Genomic DNA, 16,103 nt, shown 5'->3' on the forward strand with positions numbered 1-16,103 from the left:
ATATAGTATTTATCCTTTTGTTTCTAGCTTATTTCACTCAGCATCATGTCTGCAAGGCCCACCCATCTTGTCATGTGCTTCAGGACATCATTTTATCTTACTGGTGTATAATATTCCATTTTATGTGTATATGACAGTTTTTTAATCCTCTCATTTGTTGATGGACACTTGGATTGTTTCTGTCTTTGGGCAATTGTGAATAATGCCTCTGTTCTAGTTTGCTAGCTGCCAGAAAGCAATATACCAGAGATGACTGGCTTTTAATAAAAGGGGATTTATTTCATTGGTTCTTCAGAGGAAAGGCAGCTAACTTTCAACTGAATTTTTTTCTTATGTGGGAAGGCACAAGGCAATTTCTGTTGGCCTTCTGTCCAGGCCGCTGGGTTCCAACACCTTTCAGCGGGGTAATTCCTTTCTGCATTTCCAAAGGCCTGGAATGAGCTGTGAGTGCCGAGATGAGGTATGCTGAACTTCTTGGGCTGTGCTATTTTGAATCTCTCATTTAAGCACCAGCCACCTAAATGAAACAGCAGCAGGCATTCCTCCTAGCCAACTGCTGATGTAATCAACAACAGATGAGGTTCGCACGCCATTGGCTCATGTCCACAGCAACAGAACTAGGCACCTTCACCCAGCCAAGTTGAAAACTGAGTCCAACTACCATAGCTACTATAAACATTGATGCGTATGTGTCACTGCTTTCAGCTCTTCTGGGTGTATACCAAGTAGTGGTGTTTCCAGATCATAGTGAAATTCAATATTTAGTTTCCTAAGGAATCACCAAACAGTCCTCCATGGTGGTTGCACCATTATATATTCCCACCGGCAGTGCATAAGTGTCACAATTTCTCCACATCCCCTCCAACATTTGTAGTTTCCTGTTTGTTTAATAGCTGCTATTCTTATACATGTGAGGTGGTATATCTCACTGAAATCTTGATTTGCATTTCCCCTACAACTAATGAAAATGTGCTTTGATCCACTCTGAATTAATTTTTGTATAGAGTATAATTTAAGCATTCTCTTTCATTCTTCTGGTTATTGATATCCAGTTCTCCCATTCCCATTTATTGAAATGACTATTCTTCTCAGTTCAGTGGACTTGGGGACCTTGTCCAAAGAGCCATATCATCATACAGTTATCTTTAAGAAACATGACACAGCTCCATATTTTCAGGCAGTTCCCTCCAGCTTCTCCATTACATCGTGACTACCAAGGTGATATCTATTTAATGCATAAGAATAACCTCCAGGAAAATCTCTTGACTCTGTTTGGAATACCTCAATCACCGACTCTTTATTCTGTCTCATTTTGCTTTTCCCCCTTATGGTCAAGAAGATTTTTTCAGTCCCTTGATGCTGAGTTCCAGCTCATTCTAGGATTTCTGTCCCATTTTGCCAAGAAGGTCCACACTCCTGGGAGTCATGTCCCATGTAGAGAGGGGGGAGGGCAGTGAGTTTGGTTGCTGTGTCAGCTGAGAGAGACCACATCTGAGCAACAGAAGAGGTTCTCTTGGGAGTGACTCTTAGGCCTAATTTTAAGTAGGTTTAGCCTATCCTTTGTGGGATTCAGTTTTATGTGAAGAAACCCTAAGATTGGAGGCTCGGCCTATTGCTTTCACTGTCCCCACTGCTTGTGAGAGTACCAAGAATTCTCCACTTGGGGAAGTTTGCACAATGATTTTGTACCCTGCCACATTGCTGAATTTGTTTATTAGCTCAAGGAACTTTGTTGTAGATTTCTTAGAATTTTCCAAGTATAGTATCATGTCATTTGCAAAGAATGAAAGTTTTACTTCTTCCTTTCCCATTTGGATGCCTTTTACTTCTTTGTCCCATCTGATTGCTCTAGCTAGAACTTCTAGTACAATGTTGAATAATAGAGGTGACAGAGGGCAACCTTGTCCCATTACCAATCTTTGGGAGAAAGTTTTCAGCCCCTTACCATTGAGTTCAATGCTGGCTATGGGTTTTTCATATTCACTCTTTATCATATTGAGGATGCTATCCTTGATTCCTATCATTTGAAATGTTTTAACAGAAATGGTCGTTGAACTTTGTCAAATGTCTTTTCAGCATCAATTGTTATTGTCTGAATTTTTACAGTCAATCCTTTTATACAATCTGTATTCCTTCAGCATCAATTGCCCAAACTCTACTCATTTCTATCTATTAATAACCTATGTTCTTAACTTCAATTTTCAAAGTTCACTCATTAATGTTAGTTCATATTAGTGAGGCCATACAGTATTTGTCCTTCTGGTTCTGGCTAATTTCACTTAACATCCCAATAATGTCCATTCTAGTGGGTGTCAGATGATACTTTATTGGGGTTCTGATTTGCATTTCCCTGACAGCCAGTGAAGCTGAGCATGTTTTCATGTGCCTTTCAGCCATTTGTATTTCCTCTTCTGAAAAAGAGTCTGTTCATGTCTTTTGCCACCTTTTTTTTTAATTGGGTTGTTTGTGTTTTTGTTGTTGAATTGAAGAATTTCTTTACATATTCTTGATACCTTATCTGATAATTGATTTCCAAATATTGTCTCCCATTGATAAGCTGCCTTTGTATTTTCCTGACAAAGTTCTTTGGTGCACAAAAGTGTTTAGTTTTGAGGACATCCCATTTATCTATTTCTTTTATAATGCTCATGTTTTGGGGGCATTTTATGCATTTTCAATAGACCCTTATGTATTCTGTACCAACTAGGTAGTAATCTTTCTGTGTTCTGTGTAATGAAAATATCTTCAATATCTTTGTATCTCAACTTGGGGTATAATATATTTGGTGGTGGAGAAGTCTTTCATTTTATTGTATATCAAATTTATCAGTCTTGTCTTTATGGTTGTTCTTTGTTTAACTTCTCTAAAAAATATATCCTATGATTAAAATACCATCTTTTATTTTTCCAATATTTTTAAATTTTGTTTTTTCATGTTTAAGTATTTTATTTTTCTGGAATTATAAGTGGTTCAAAACAAAGTCTAATTCTTTTTTTAAAGGAAAATAATTTCCCATTTATTGAACAATCCATACTATTCTCGTGGTATGAGAATAGACTGTCATATCTCATCTTTTCATCAGGTATTTCTGGGTTCTTTTCCTAAAGTCAATTTTTCAATCCCTACATTATTACAATCTGTTTTAATAGAACAGCTTCATAATAAATCTACTGCCCATTATTTGGAAGTTGGTAACATTCGAGTCATTTTTGAAGGATATCTAATAGAAGTTGACTACAAAATGAATAGAAATGTCTGTATTCTCTCCAGACACTATTTCCACCATTTTTTGAGATAGTCCAGAAAACCAGTTCAATTGATTTAGCAGTAGTGGCTAAAATGAAAGCAACGTTATTTACAATCAGTATATAGTCCAGAAATAACTCTCTTATTTTGGTCAACATTATGATTGTTCAATAAACATGGGTTAACATGCTTTATGAATTGCCAGTAGGTCTGCATGCTCTTTTATCCCCTGTCTTAGCTAAATTGGGTCAGCTCCCAAACCTGAAATGAAAACACAAGTGATGTGGGGCATCTACTTTTTAAATCTTTAGGCTTGCTAGGTAATATATGACTTCATGGACCATTTTCATAGCCACCACTTCATGGCCACCCACCACTCCAATTTGGCATTTCCTCCTGAGACATACAAATTGTGGAATCCAGTGGCCCTGAAAGAATTTTCAGAAATGATGGACTTGAGCCAACAGAGTTTTTTAAGGGAAATATGGTTGTTTTTTTCCAAATCATGTATTTATTGTTTCATATATAAAACTGAGGAATATGTAAAAATGCGCCATGATGATCATGGATTCATCCATTCCCTCTTGTATCTTTCTTTTAGGTCCTTTGAAATCATTCATTTGTATCGTTCTTTTCTCATTTTGTAGTTTCCATCCTATCTTTCATAATGATGAAAATGTAAAAATCTCTGTTCTCTGACATTGACATATAAGCAACAATTTTTGTTGAATTGGATAATTGGTGCCTATTATTTGTAGGTCTATCCTTGTTCTTGCACGTTCACTGGGTCTGTTTAACTAGTGAGTTTCATATTTTATTGTGAGTATTGACTTTTAGTTGTACTTTCTATCAGCCTATGTATTGCTATTAAAAACTTATCCTATGATTTTTATGCTTTCCTACATAAGTTAGGATCAAATTTTTATTTATTTCTACTCTTGCAGATAGTTATACATTTTGTGTTCTATTTATAGAAGATTCTCTTAATATTTATTATAACTATTTGACTTAAGTGTGCTTCCGTTAAGTTATGCCTCCTCAGGCTGGAATAATGCAAAGAACTAAGAATATTTTTACTGTGGTTTTCTCTCATTTTTAGTTTAGATGCAATTTTGTCAAGGTATAGAATAAATCATTGATATTAAAGTATTTCTTAATAGATGGTTTAAATATTGCTCTTTTGTGTATCTTATATATGTTTAAATATTTATTGAGGACAACCTTCCCCTACATTTATACACCTTTTTCATGATTCCCTGACTCTTTCACTGCTCTTTGTGCATCCCTCTTTTCCATTTGGGTTTAGATTTCTTCTGCATGATATACACACTTAAGTTTTTCAGTAAAGGTTTGTATGAGATAAATTCTGTTCGTACTTTCTGGAAAATATTTCCCTTTAAATTTTATACTTAAGAAAAGTTCATTTGGGTATAGAAATCTAGATTGAGAGATATTAACTTTTATTAGGAAGTATTATTTCATTTTCTGACCTCTCTTAGTTTGTTGTACATTACAACTGTACTATCAGGCTACTTATTATCACTTTGTAGGCAAAATAATGATTTTTCCTGGTTTCTTTAAACATTTTATTAAATTTTGATAATTCTCACTTTCTGTTCTATCTTAGTTGGCATTTCTTATGTTTCTCCTTTCTATTTCAGTGCATCTTGGGTATTCTTTCTGAATAAGCATATCTTCTTATTAAGTGTTCCCCAACTCTCATGTACTTTTAATTTGTATGATGTTTCAAAATTATAATTCTAATATGATTGTGTGTCTCTTACCAGTTTTCAGACTTTCTGCTCCATGAGTCACCATTTTAATGGCAGCATTTATCATGAAACTTAGAATATAGATGTTTCCTAAATGCATTTGTTGAGTTAATAAACTATCATTATACTCTTTGTTTCTGTTGAATTTATCCCCTATTCTCTATCAGTTTACAATGTGATCTTTCTAAACTCAACTCACAATCTAAACTTGATAGTGAGGAACAAAATATACATGCCTCATCCCTCACCCAATGAGGCAACAATTCTTTGAGAACACAAGTTACCCTTTAGCTTACTCTTTTTCTCCTGATAGTGACAGCACAGTGGCATAAGGCAGATGTTCCCTGACCATTTGTTAAATGCATAAATGATTGAATGAATAGGAAATGGATGGATGGATGGATGGATGGTTGGATGGATGGTTGCATGCCTCTTTACTCAGAGAATGTTAAGTATTGTGTGACTGTCATATTTCTATGCTAAACTATCAAAACCTTGATTTCAAAGACTACTCCTCTGTAATAAAGTCGGATGCTTTGCTAATTTGACTGTAAGCATGCTTATCAGAATTTGCTTTCATTTTTTTTGAATATTCTACAGAACTATCACTCAGTGCAAAGGAACCAACTAAAAGCAAACACACACCACTCTCCTCACACATAAGTGTACTTTTTAGAAGTGGGTTTGGAGAAGGGGTTCTTATACTTGGTTCATCCCATCTAGAGGCTCTTACATTCTTCTAAAAATATATGCATGTGAATTTATCTTGGTTGAGAATCTGTAATTTCATTGGATGTTGCAAAGAGTTCATGGTAAAAACAAAAGAAAAAAGTTTAAATACTATTCTTACAGTGAGTTGTTTAAATATTTTATGTCTTTTTTGTTTAGAAAAATAGCATTTTCTCATTAGCATGTAACTAAATATCCTACAAAATATATCTGGATTGCTAGTCCCTTGAGATGGCATGCTTACACTTTCTCTTTCTCTTTTATCCTATCTGTTTGTCTATAGTGGAGTAGGAATTCTCCTTCTGCTGCTACATTCCCATTGTCAGCCTCAGGAACTAGACATGCCTTCTTCATGGGCATGAGAGTTGTGTAGTTCCAGGGCCCTGTGCTCAGAAAGTTGGTTAAGGCTCCAAATATTATTAACAGATTTTCAACAAGGGTCACTGCCTTATAATTTTGAAGTGCTGTACAGATGATGTAACAGGTGTCAGTTCCAGATTCTACAAATCATAATTTTCCTCATCCAACTGTTATTTTTGTCACCCTGCATGAATGTGTAGGGTCTCCCCTTGATTGCCATCAGGAAAACTGTAAGTTCTTTGTTCAGAAGACATTAACCTTTTACTGTACCTGGACACAGGCATCCAGACCTGCTGCAATTATCTTTCTCTGTAAATATATCTTATTCATAGCAACTTCTTTATACTTTTCCAATGTTCAGGGCTTCTGCTTTACTTCAATTAGATCTACCCAGATTCCACACAAGTCACTGAGTTTGTGGATCAAAATTCTTTCAGATCCAAAAGGCAGTTTTTCAGCGACACGCAATGAATGAGTCTTCCTGTAAATGAAACCCTCAAATCCCATTTCTTATCAAGATTTAATATAAAAATAAAAATCTTAAATCTCCAAGTCTTGAGTATTTTCTCCTCATTTTCCTCTGTTTTGGCTTGCACTCCTTATTCTCTTTCTGGAGTCTCATTTGTGCAAAGGAATATGAAACTACCACCTCATGTCACTTTGTTACTGTCACAGGAATATATGCTGTTTTTCATAGCAATTACTGCTAGACAATTCTTCAAGAGAACTACAACTGACATTTTACCTATTTTTTCTGTGAAAAGTGCTAATATTCTTAGTAGAAAATTCATAAGAATATGTGAATCATTCTTTAATGAAGTAAACCATTCTAATTTTAAGGAATCTCTCAACTAGAATTTTCTGCATGAATACTGCATACAAAGAAAAATACACATACAGACAACACTAGAAGTTTCCATAAAATGGTCACATGTTATCATTATACCTTCTGTTTATTTTTTCAGAAGACTTATCCAAGAAATTCTTAATGCTTATGCACTTTGTCCTTCATTTTGTTGCTTAAAATATGTTTCCTGTTAAGTGAAGTCTTCTGGATGTTCCTGTTTAAAATTTCAAAAATGCCCTTCTCCCCAAACCTCATTTCTCTTTGTTTTTCCATAGCACTTACTGCCAATTAAGAAATCATTCATGAACTTACTTACTTGCAATACTATCTGTCTCTCTCTCCTCTATAAAGAAGTTCCAAAAGGGAGGAATTTAAAGGTTTTGTTCATTTATATATCAACAATGCCCAAATGTGTTATCTCAAATATTAGTAAATATTTACATTTCAAATATTCAGTTTGATATCCACAATGACTTGAAAAAGATGTAGGATGCATTATTATGATCACTTATAAGTAGAGAAGTGGCATGATTTGCCCAAAGTCAATAAACAGTTCAACTGCAGAAACAATGTGGTAATTCTGGGCCCCAACTGACCCCTAATGAAAGCTTTATTGTTGCTTTTAAGTCTGGTGTCCCCTGGTGTTAGAGAACAGATGATCACAGGCTATGGGTCAGACACCCAGTAGATGTCTATGAGCATACCAATAAGCCACACAGTGGAAAATGCCTATGGTTAAGGGGAAAATGAGACTCAATGCTGTTTTTTATGTTACAATATTCAAAGATATCATTATGTCCTTGTCACAGCTGTTTCTTATCCTTTCCTTTCTCAAGTCATTCTGTGTCTATAAATTGTATTTCTTGGAAAAGTTCAAGTTTAGGGAGACAATATATTATAGCAGCATGTAATAACTGTTGTTCTGAAATAGAATGAGTTTGAACTGTTATCTAAGCTATTATGTCCACTAACATTGCTTCCTTGGTTTGATTGCCTGATATTTCTGTATTTCATTCTTGTCATCAGTAAATTGCAGATAATAAAAGTGTATACCATGCAGTGTTTTGTGTAATTTAATATGTTATTGCATGCAGTGAATTTAGAAACTACACCAGTTATGTAATTAAGGCATATATTAAAAATAACTATTATGAGTTTATTAAACAAATATTCATCAAGTACTTGTTCTCTTGGGTAGTGGAGTTATAGAGTCAAATAATGACCTCATTAATAGCTTTCTAAACCTTATAGTATATATGTTATTGTGATTAATTTTTGAAGGAGATGAGAATTGAGAAAGGTTGGAATAGACTTACAAGAGAAAGGGCAAAAATAAAAGCATCTTGAGAGAGGAAAAGAGTCTTAGCACTGGTTTATGATATGATGAGAGCTTAAATATCTGAGGAAATATAAATACTTCTTGACAGATGCAAGCTATAATTAATAGTTTAAACATTGAGTATTTAAACAATATGAAAATAATTTATATTCTTTACTATTAAGTCATTAGTATTGACCATCCAGAAAATACTATATGAGACCTCATTTAATTTAAATATGATTTTTTCTTTGATTAGAAATGCAGTCATTGAACCATTGTGACTGTTTCTCTCCAGGGAGCACTTACATTAGAATCCTCTGGATAATTTATTAAATATGAAGTTCTCAGTATTCCACATAAGACTTTCTGAAACAAACTCCTTGTGAATTTGCTTGATAAAAACCTTCCCATGCAATTTCTTTGCACACTAATTTTCACAAAGCCCTTTAGACCCCTAAGTACTCAAAATCATGAAAAATTTAACAGGGGAAAAATGAGTAAAATATCGCAAGTGACTCATTCTTTGGGACCAACACTGATTGTTCTGTCTTATTTTTATTGAGAATGAGAGTGAGACATAGAGAGTGCTAGAGCAAAGAAAGAGCAAAAAAAAATTTTGCAGTCTCACATCCAGAGGAGAATTGAGAAGTGTTTCAGAACGAAGGTTGTGTAGTTACCTTGGACCCTGTGCTGTTAAATGGGACTTGTCCAATAAGTGAATTTTGAGAGGCAAAGAAAATTTCCGGGAGACAGTAGATATGTAGGCCACTTGTAAAGATGGATTGTGTAGGTGCAGATAGAGTACAGGCAAAGGTATAGCTTTGGCTCTAAGCACAGTTAACCTACAGATATAGGTATACAGATGAAAGCTTACAAGGAATTTAATACAAAGGAAAATGAAATAAAAAATCAGTAGACATATGAAATCTCTTTATATAACGTACAGAAAAAGATCATTTGGAATGGCATGGGCAGGTTTAGAGAAAATGTTTTCAATTATCCTTGATTTTAATTGTACCTATATGTCTTTTTTATTGGCATTTGTTTCCAGAGCAAACACAGACTCTCATGAAATGCTCATTAAATTTGGCAGTGCAATAACAGAATTCATTCTCCTGGGGCTTTCAGATTGCCCAGAACTCCAGCCTCTCTTCTTTGTGTTGTTTCTGGTTGTTTACCTCGTCACTGTCTTAGGCAATCTGGGAATGATAATGTTAATCAGAATAGACTCTCGCCTTTACACACCCATGTACTTCTTCCTCACCAACTTAGCCTTTGTGGACGTGTGCTACACCTCCAGTGCAACTCCACAGATGCCGAGAACTTTGTTGTCTGAGAAGACCATTTCCTATGCTGGATGCTTTACCCAGTGTTATGTTTTCATCACACTCTTCTTTACTGAGATCCACATGTTGGTAGCCATGGCCTATGACCACTATGTGGCCATTGCAACCCACTGCACTACAGTGTGAAAATGTCCAGGACAGTCTGCACCTGCCTGGCCTCATTTCCTTATATTTATGGCTTCTCAGATGGTCTGTTCCAGGCCATCTTGAACTTCCACTTGAGCTTCTGTAGATCCAATGTCATCAACCACTTTTACTGTGCTGACCCACCCCTCATTAAGCTTTCTTGCTCTGATACTTATGTCAAGGAACATGCCAGGCTCATATCAGCTGGCTTCAACTTCTCCAGTTCCCTCACCATCATCCTGGTGTCCTATGCCCTTATTATTGCTGCCATACTCAGGATCAAACCAGAGAAAGGAAGGCATAAGGCATTTTCCACCTGTGGTTCTCACATGATGGCTGTCACTCTATTTTATGGGACAATCTTCTGCATGTATGTAAGGCCACAAACAGATAGGACTATTGAGGAATTCAAAATTATAGCTGTCTTCTACACCTTTGTCAGTCCAGTGCTTAATCCATTGATCTATAGTCTTTGAAACAAAGATGTAAAGTAGGCCTTGAAAAATATCCTCAGATGAAATATGACCACTAGGACGGCAATGTCCCCCCTTTCCAATAAACCATTATTCAGAACCTTTCACTCAAATCTTTGCAGTTGAAGATTAAATTTGTTTTTCTCAATTGCTATGTCTCGTGTCTCAGCTACAAATCTAAGGTCTAGGGAATAGGGAGCTGCATTTAAATCTAGGCTGTCACTCCCCAACATGTGATCCATGAAGCTGCACCCTCAGCATTGCCTCAGAGATTGTTAGAAAGGCAGAATCCCAATTGGAACTCAGATCTCTGCATCCAAATCTGCATTTTTAACTAAATCTTCAGGTGACTTTTAAGCTTCTCATTTATCTTGGTGACAAATTCCCCACTGGTGCACCTTGGCAAATTGATGTGTTCTGAATGCTTATAAATATAAACATCATGACCGTACTCTCAGTTCAGTCCCTTGAATTTCCTTTATTTTCAGTCCCGTCTATTTAGAGGGGTCGTTAAGAAACATTTTTCTGCACTCTGAGCAAAAGTAGAAACTATGATTTATAGTAGCGGTTTCCTGTTTCTGAGGAAACTACCTTTCTAGTGGTGGGAGCAGCAATCGGAAAAGAGAGGGGGTTAGACCTGAGTTTGAGGATGGAATCAATGAGTTACTGGAACCCCCTTCCTCTCTTTGTCCCTCCAGCCAAGGAAGAACATTTTCTTCATCACTATCACTTGGAAAATGTAAGATAAGACTATGTGAAAGGAAGGATAAAACTTGAAGGAAAATAGGGTATTTGAAGAAATAATGGGCCATAGCAAATAGAACTCTGTACTTTTATTTGAATATTGATTTTATTCTTGATTATGCTTATTTAAGTAATATTCATTCTTTCCTTCCTGAGACTAGAACCAGGGAGATATGACCGTTTATATGTGTCATAGAGGGAGGATGTGGTCTGGGAGAGAGATTAAAATTGGTCTGACCTTTTCACAAACCCTAAGTGAACTCTCAGGTTCGGTGCTAAACAATATTTAAAGGGTAAATAAAAGGTTGTTTTTCTTTCTAAATCCCTTAATCTCATTTTATTCCCTCAAAATCTGATTATGTCTAAAGTTTCTTTCTAGAAACAATAAAGCCTATCAATCCATCATTAGAGAATGAAAGGCATAAAACACTCTCTGCACATAAATATATATTAAGTTGAACCTAACTTCTTTAGGATGGTCTCTTATTTTTTGTACAAGCATCCTTTAAAACTATTTAAGGCAACAAAGAGAATTTGTTATGAGTATACAGCGTACTTCATGGCATCTGTGGTAGTTAGATTCAGTTGTCAACTTGGCCAGGTGAAGGTGCCTAGATCTATTGCTGTGGACATGAGCCAATGGCATGTGAACCTCATCTGTTGCTGATTATATCTGCAGTCGGCTAGGAGGCATGCCTGCTGCAATGAATGACGTTTGATTTAATTGGCTGGTGCTTAAATGAGAGAGCTCAATGTAGCACAGCTGAAGCAGCTCAGCATTCCTCATCTCAGCACTCCTCATCCCAGGCCTTTGGAGATGCAGAAAGAAAACACCCCAGGGCAAGATGTTGGAACCCAGAGGCCTGGAGAGAAAGCCAGCAGAGAACACCCTGAACCTTCCCACATAAGAAAGAACCTCAGATGAACGTTAGCTGCCCTTCCTCTGAAGAACTAATGAAATAAATCCCCTTTTAGTAAAAGCCAGTTCATCTCTAGTGTGTTGTATTCCAGCAGCTAGCAAATTAGAACAGCATCCAAGCAGCAGAGTGCAGTTGGAGCTCAGGAATCAGGTGGAATTTGGAACTGTTTTTGCTTTGTTCCAATATTAAAGAACTTTACATCTTTCTTGCACTGGTTTAGATTGATAGTACAATTTTGATTAGAAGTCATGAGTGAAGATATCCATTCCTGTCCCCATCTGGGGGGAAAGGGAGCACTTTTAATGCATCATTGGTAGTATTACATTAGCTGTAGATTTTTCATAGGTGTCTTATTCAATTAAGTAAGTTATTTTCTTTTCTTATTTTGCTGAGAATTTTCATCATTAATGGGGAATTGAATTTTTTTTATGTATGCTGTATGGTGCGGTCATATTTCATTCTTTTCCCATGTGAATATCCTGTTTTTGCAACAACATTAATTGTTGTTGTTTTTTTTTTTTTGTGAAAGTGCATGGGCTGGATATCAAACTTGGGTCTTCATGTGGTGAATGAGAATTCTACCACTAAACTATACTTGCTCCCCCTAGGGATATTCAGTTTTGAAAAAAAAGTTTCCTTTCTCTATATAATGGCCTGAGATATTCTCCGTTATTCTGTTAATGTGATGAAATATGCTAAACCTGTCTTGCATTGCTCAAATTAAACCAATTTGTAATGGTGTTATTTATCCTATCTATCTATTGAAGGATTAGATTTGTTTGTAAAATGACTAATATTTTTCATTTATGTTTAAGAGGTATAACTATACTGCAATTTACTTTTTTAAAAAAAATGACTTCATTAGGTATTTTTAAATAAGATTATGCCACTTTCATAAAATGAGGTGAGAAGTATCTTAACTTCCTGGATTTTCTGAATGGGTTTGATGAAGACAGTGATATTTCCACCTAAATATTTATTTGAATTCACTAGTGAAATCATAAGGGTCTAAAGTTTTCATTGTGGGAAATTTTTATTGTAAATTAATTATTTAATAGATACAGAGTTTTTCATATTTTTTTCTTTTTCTCATGTGTGTTTGGGTAATTTTTGTGGTCTTTCAAGCAACCCATCCATTTTATATCATTCTGTAAATACTGATGTGCCCACTCACCAAATGACAACTAGGTTATGATGCATTCTTGGTCAGTCATGACAAGGTAGATCCTGACTTCATAAATATTAAAGCATAAACAAAAACTGTTTCTGAGAATTCATGCAATGCAGTAATTTAATTTAAAGCAAAACAGCTCTGGAGTTGGAATTTTCTCAGTGCTTACAAGTCTTTGGAAAAGCACAAAGAAATAATCAATTTGCTTGGAGACTATGGTCAGAGTGTCAGAGTATATTTCTCTTATGTGGACTGAAGTCAACAGAGCTCATATACATTCATTTGTTCATAAACTACAGCTTATTGGGGAGTCAATGTCCTTTATAGATAATGTGTTACACATGAATTTGATTCTTATTTCTAAAGTTTGATATATGTACTTGGTATAGGTGACAACTTCTTCAATTTAATGCTCTTTCTTGATTTGGAATAATAACCTCATACCATAATTTTTAATTTAATTTTATTAACATATTTTACATTCAATAAAATGTATTAATTTTCACTACATGTTATTGTGTTTTCACAAATATAAACATCCGTGAAACCACCACCACAATTTAGATAGAGATCAATGTCCCCACTGCGCTGAAGTTCCCTTTTATCCCTTTGCAAACAGACAGCACCATGTGAATCTAGGACCTGGCAATTACAGATTTGCTTTCCTATTTTATTTTCTTCTCTTTTAGCACTTTATATATATGGAAACATAATATATATTGCTCTCTGTGGCTAGCTTCTTGGTTTACCAAAATATTTTTGAGAGACATCTATTTCTGCACAGAATCATTAATTTGAATTTTTCTGTTAAGGGGATTCCATTTTAAACATATACTACAATGGATTTCCCATTCATCTGTGGTTAGAATTTGGGCTGTTTTCACTTTTAGGATTTTCTTATGCTCCGTATGTCTTGGTATGGACCATTAGTTTTATTCATTGTATGAGCACCTAGAAGTGGAATTGTTGGGTCATACATAAAAGGTAACTTTAATATTACAAGAAACTGAATGTTTTACAAAGTAATTGTAACATTTCAGCTTCCCAGCATCAATGCATGAGTTTATTCACTGTATATTCTGGAAAACACTTTGTAATATAATTCCTTTTAATTTTAATCATTCTAGTGAGTAATTACCTGCCTCTTATGGTGATTTTCCACTGGAGTTTCCTAATAATTTATTATACTGACATTGATTTAATTCCTTTAAATGGTCCAATAAAAACACAACAGTTTTGATACTCATGTATTCTTGTGATAATTTTTAAATGGCAAAAGTAACCGCAAACACTTGAAATATTTAATGAGATATTAGTTAATTGAATTATTTTCTAAGTCTATGAAGGAGTCCATAAATTATGAAATTTATGTAGAGTTCTGATATTGTAAAAAAATTCATATTATGCTGTTAGGCAAAATAAGTTCCAAACAATATAGTATGCATGATTAAGATTAAACACACACACACACACAAACACACACACACGAAGATAGAAATCTATGATGCCTACTTTCAGGTTAGGAGTGTTTGCTTCAGGGTGAGGATATATAATTCATTTATTTTCTTTAATCTTGTTTCATATTTCTTTTACCATATTTGCAAAAGTATAACCTACATTGTTACTACTTTTATCATCAATGTTATCATCATTGCCTGATTAAAATCACCATTATACAAAAAAAATGTTCCCTTAAAATCAGTCTTAAGGACAGTGTGATTTCACTGTTATAAGATGCAGTTATACCAATTGACAGGTAGGACATTCTACCTTCATACTTGGTCCTCTTTTCTTCCCCTGATAAGCAATGTGGCAAAAAAAAATCATCCCTTAGGGCTGTTATCTTGCTTGACTACTCTAGGCACAAGTGAGCATCTTCTCCAGGTTTTCCTCTTTTATTCTTTGTAACTAGAAACTTGGCGCATCTCACTCTTTTCAGCACTGTCCTAAAGATAAAAGCAAATAAAGTTGTGAAGTTGGAGGGATGTAAGATAATGAGAGGAAATTCATGGGTCTTTGACAAACCACGAAGCATGTGTACTTTAAAGGATGAAGGTGCTCCTCTGCTCGAATCGTTAGTTTTCTTACCAAATAAGAAGCCACATTAAGGTTATGCTGATTTTGGGGAACTCCATAATATTGCAATTAATAAAAAATTATCAATTTAAACACTTTATGAACAGAACTAAGGATATTTCTGAGTGAAATACAAACTTTTTTTTAATCCACTCAGAACAGCCATATGGCTCAGTTCTTCTTTCTACATATATCCATGTTTATTCAGTCTTTTTCCCATTTCTCACTTTCTCTCCAGTAGCAATTCCCCAGTACCTTGGTGTCCTGTCATTCTCAGCAAATTCATACCAGTTTAACAACTGAAAATATGGATTGCTTCTTCACTTATTTTCTATCTTTTCCCTTATAGCTCTCCTTTTATCACCCAATATTCCCATTCATTTCATCCCCTTTCCATATATATTTTACATCCCATCTATCAGGAGATCCTGTCACCTCTAAATCGTAACATTATATAATCAATTGGAATACCACTAGTCAACACTGCCTCTGCTGCCAAAGAGGTCTAAGATGGAAATGAGGAGAAAAGTTGGGAAGTAGGGTAATATAAAGCTAAATAAAGGTTTTTTAAGCAGTTTGACTGTAATTTTGCTGGCAATGGAGAATTTTAATCAGTAGGATGAAAGGATCAGAGTTTCAAAATTTTTTTTAAGCAAACTTTCTTACTCAGGAGGGAAAGACAGCTTGACCCCAGATGTAGGAAAAGCACACACACACATAGAAACGTGCATATTTTTAAATGCAATAGATTACTGTTTATTTAAGGAATATTTGCTTTATTTAAATATTAAAATATTTAATATGTTAAAATAGGGAGATTTAGTAGACATATTATCAGAACACCTTAGAAGTAATCTTATTTAATGCACGGAATGAAATATTTGATATTCCTGGCATTTTGGAGGCAATTTTTTTCTTGGTTTCTTTGTTATTTCAGCATATGAATTCTCCATTCTGAAATAAGCTATAAAG

At 34.9% G+C, this 16,103-nt stretch overlaps 1 pseudogene; it reads left to right on the forward strand.

The window, feature by feature from the left end:
• The first annotated feature begins 9,348 nt into the window (after positions 1-9,348).
• LOC143645980 (olfactory receptor 5M11-like) lies at positions 9,349-10,265 on the forward strand (annotated as a pseudogene).
• The last annotated feature ends 5,838 nt before the right edge of the window (positions 10,266-16,103 follow it).

This window comes from Tamandua tetradactyla, chromosome 9, assembly GCF_023851605.1.
Source record: "Tamandua tetradactyla isolate mTamTet1 chromosome 9, mTamTet1.pri, whole genome shotgun sequence".
NCBI lineage: Eukaryota > Metazoa > Chordata > Mammalia > Pilosa > Myrmecophagidae > Tamandua > Tamandua tetradactyla.